Source organism: Pundamilia nyererei, unplaced genomic scaffold, assembly GCF_000239375.1.
Source record: "Pundamilia nyererei isolate P.nyererei 1_Seehausen unplaced genomic scaffold, PunNye1.0 scaffold00015, whole genome shotgun sequence".
NCBI classification, from domain to species: Eukaryota; Metazoa; Chordata; class Actinopteri; order Cichliformes; family Cichlidae; genus Pundamilia; species Pundamilia nyererei.
This window is the reverse complement of record NW_005187416.1, coordinates 4,173,032-4,177,339: the sequence shown is the minus strand read 5'-3', so window position 1 is coordinate 4,177,339 and position 4,308 is coordinate 4,173,032. Positions and strand designations below refer to the sequence as shown.

The 4,308-nt window shown below is 40.1% G+C and overlaps 1 protein-coding gene across 1 annotated transcript in view; it reads left to right on the top strand.

The window, feature by feature from the left end:
- Positions 1–4,308, top strand: part of galnt10 (UDP-N-acetyl-alpha-D-galactosamine:polypeptide N-acetylgalactosaminyltransferase 10 (GalNAc-T10)) — a 119,510-nt gene that overhangs the window by 61,991 nt on the left and 53,211 nt on the right. The gene's annotated exons all lie outside the window — the stretch shown is intronic.

Genomic DNA, 4,308 nt, shown 5'->3' with positions numbered 1-4,308 from the left:
AGTCGTCGACGATTTTAATAGTCGACATAATCGTGACTAGTCAACTAATCGTGGCAGCTCTATTTCCTACTGTATGCTTTAGTAAATCCTTAAACTCTGTGTTTATTGAAACTGGCTTTTCAGATGTGTTTTTCATTCCTGTTTTTTGACATTTTAGCACAGAATAGCAGAGCACAGGATTTGCTTTGTTTAGTCATTGGTAGTTTTACAAATATGCATGTAAGTAAATGAGAATGGCACAGTTTCCAATTCTGATATTTTGTGGTAAAGATAATTGGCTTGAAGAAACTAGGAAATTATTGCTCCAAGTACTGACCAAAATAATGAGCCAATTGATGTACAAATATAGGTATCAACATGACCCTGCTGACTATTATTGGCACACTGACTATTATTCATCATTTATTTCATTTGTGATACCTGAAGAACTTTAAAAGTAGCCTGTTATTTCTGTAAATACTTCCTTGTTACCTTTGAACAAATAGGGGAAGAATAGAAACAAAATCAAAACAAAGACCAGGATGTGAGGGGAAAAATAAAAGATTGATTGGACAGGAGGTTATTCGTTCTGTATCAGTATTAGCGGGCTAGCGCTGAGAGCTTCTGTGACAATGATTGTGACAAAATTTAGTAGCCTGTTAGCCCTCAACTTAGTAAAGGACAAAGAAGACAGATGGCAAAAAGAGAAGGATTTAGAAGGACAGAAATAACACAATAGGGCAGGAATCCATTGTACACAAACAGTGTAATGTCAGGAGACATGGATATTCTGTGGACAAAGATGCCTGCGGTCTCGGTGAAACCAGTTACACCTGCCAACCTGCCCAGCTACAGTAAATGATGAGCTTCAGCTTGGTGAGAGGAGAGAGGGATGAAGGAGGAGGGGTGGCGGTGCGGGGAGGTCAGCTCACTCTTCATTAGGCTGTAATTGAATTTCCACAGCCCGTGCAGGGAGGATGTTCAGCTCTCGCTCTCCCTGCAGGGGACTGTTGGCTTACTCCAGCTTCCCAACCTCCCCAGTACTTTCAAGGTTAGCTCAGCTAATGGGCTAGTTTCTCCATGGATTTTTCTGCACGCCATCTGTCATCTGCATGTCTGACCATGTAGGCGAGCAGGTACACCCTCCATTATGTGATGCTGTGGTTACTAGAGAAAGAATACAGTAGGGGTGGGCAAAATGGCCCTAAAATTAATATCACCGAATTTTGAGAATTTACACTAACAAAATTTCTGAAATGATATAAAAAGCTGAACAGCGTTTTATTGATGCTCACAGCATGCAGACAGCAACATAAGTAGATGCATTAAGTAAAGGCATTTTCCATTATTCTTTTCCAGTGAGCTACTGTCACTGATGACATTCTTCTGAATTTGAAATGAGAATCTATTGAAACAAGATGCACCAGCAGCATTATAATGTAATAATGGTGAAGCAGCAGAAATCAAATGTAAGCACAAACTGTAAAATAACTGCTGAACACAAGTTTATCCATAACTGTCACATAATAAAACATACATTTTGTACAGATCTTGGTTTGAGCGTTTTAACCATTTGCTTTAACGCCCTCCTTTACGTCAGTCATTTCCATCCACCTCTCATGTCATATGGAGCGCATCTACTGAGTGCTCCAACGACTGGTGGAGTCATTTTAGATTTGGGTTGCAAAAGTTCCTCAAGTAGTCAAAAAGTTTGTTTCCACTTTTAGAGGATAATTTTCGTGCAAAGTACTGTTTTGTTGGAGGTTGTTGAAGTAACCCTTTCCTGGCACTAAATCGCTATCGGAGGCTGACACGCGACTGTTGCTCTGATATGCCCGGCCTGGTCTTATTGTTGTGCGCACCAGGAAAGGCATGGTGTTGCTATAGCAATATTATTGCCATTACGATGACACTTTTATATTATGTAAAAGTTCATTGTGAAATAATCATAGAAGATATGATATGGAGCAGCTTTACTAGGAGTGCAGAAGGCCACCTCTGTCCTGACTCAGAGGACTCAGCAGTGTCTTATTGTTAAAGCTGTTCACAGACTCCAAAAATGAGTCTGTAGGTGGCCTGTGTCTAAATCCTCAAGTGACTTTGAACAGTTATAAAAGAGAGTTGGTGTAAATTTTGTATTTTTGTATTTTCTTTTTTGTATTCATTGATAATGTGCAAAATAGAACTTCATAAACCTCTGCAATCTTTGTCTTTGTTTTTCACTGGTGGTAGACTATGGTATGGACTATGGCAGATTAAATGAATGAAAAAGTGCTAAATAATGTTTTAAAATATGAAGGTCCAGTGGGACACAGGCAAATGTCTCCTGGCTGCTAACCCTACAGAACTGGAAGCTATGCCACCAGTCTATTTCAGTGTCCTGACTAGATCCCTACGATGGGCACGTTGCCTCTCTGTGGTCGCTATTGTTTCAGCCAGTGCAAAGAAGAGCTGCAGGCAGTAGCCTCAAGGAATGGAGACTATACTTTAAAATCCATATAAATGGTGTACAGCATGTGCTTCTGAGAAGGTGACCCCAGTCGTTCTCAGTGTTCTTGTCTGCATTGCTCACCTGTCATGTCATGTTTAATTTGGGGGAGCTAATGTTGTTTCTCTAATAAAGCAGTTTTGAGGGCCAGGGGGTAAAAGGCGGTGCTTTTTGTATTTTTTTTTATGTTACAGGAGAGGCTGTGCGAAGTAGTGGAGCATGTTATGTTTTATCAAGTGTTTGCCTTTTTAATTGGCGTATGCTTTAGAGATGAGAGCTGTTCTCTGGGGAGGCTGACTTCATTAGCACCTGTAAGCATCCAGATATGTTGGAGAAAAGTGAAAAATTGAGCGAGACAGAGAGCGGCACATAAAGATCTTTGTTTTCCAAAAATTCTTGCCACAAAAGATTTCGATTCAAAACGTGTCCAGTGTTCTGTACCCAGCTGTGACTTACAGGATGAACACCACCACACAAAAGTGAAATATTTTGCGTGTTTCTTTTTTTTTTTTTTTGGGGGGGGGGGTCGTTTCCAAAGAGGTTGTTACTCCAGTTATGTCTTATTAAAATTTTAATTGAGAATAACACTGCTGTGCAAGGGATCATTTGCATGTATATTAGTGCAAATGTCTGGCACTCTGCCAGTGTAAAGGAGACAATCTTAGTATCAAAATAATTATCCATATAGGTTAACAGTTGAGCACAAAACAAAAGAGAAGGGGAGGAACAGGGGAGAGAAATGTACAATGATATGAAAAATGGTCAATAATACAGGGGATAGTTTGAGCTGGAGAGCTGTTACTGTGCTTTAATGGCCTTCTCTGGAGAACAGAGCCCATTTGTCTGCTGTGCAATTTGGAGAAGGAAGAAACTCCAAGGTAAGCACCTGGAACAATTAGTGGCTGTACGCTAACTGAATGTTCAGCTTTTCACCAAATCTGAGATGTGTTTTATTACCTCCTATGTAGGGGTGGGTATTTATAAGATTTTCACGATTCCAATTCCATTTTCGATTCTGTTTAACGATTCGATTCTTTATCGATTCTCTTATCAATTCTTTTTAAAAAAGAAGATTAGCTTAGAACTTTGTTTTATATCTTCTCTTTGAACAAGATAGAAATTTAGAGGTAACATGGCCTTACAAACCCAACTGTGAGATCTTAAGAGATCCAGCCTACGGTTCTTCCATGGGGTGTCACAGGGTCCCCAGGAAAAAAATTTGTAAATATAAATTAATAAAATGAATACTCTTCTATAGCAATAACAAAGTATAACATAAATTATTCTGTAGCAATTACACAAGAATATCCAGTAATGTCCCTGCCTACAATTAAACACATTCACTTACCGAAAATCGGGGGCATCTGCTGTGGCAAATGGGTGCAAGCCTTTGACCACAAACTTGTCTATCCTGGCCTGAAAGGAGACTCTACCGGTAGACTGCAGCGACAACTGCCAGCATCTGAGCCAGCCAGACTCTGTCTGTCTCATCGTGGTCGCCTAAATGCACAGTAATGGCAGGTTTTGTAATAAGGCAGATCGCGCTAACATAATATGCACTGTTAGTTGATTATTTACCTGCCGCATTAACAGGAGAGGACGTGCAAACGTTACCGCTGCTGGGTTGAGATTCACGAGTCGAGCAGAATTAAAAACACGACATTCATTTAAGGTCATCATTAGGGATGGGTATCGTTTAGGTTTTATCTGATACCGGTGCCAAATCGGTACTTTTGAAACGGTGCCGGTGCTTAAACGGTGCTCGAACCGGTGCTTAAAGAATGGAGAACACAAACTTTGTCCAAAAACCTCTCGTGTTCAGCTGTTTTGTTTTGTTTTTT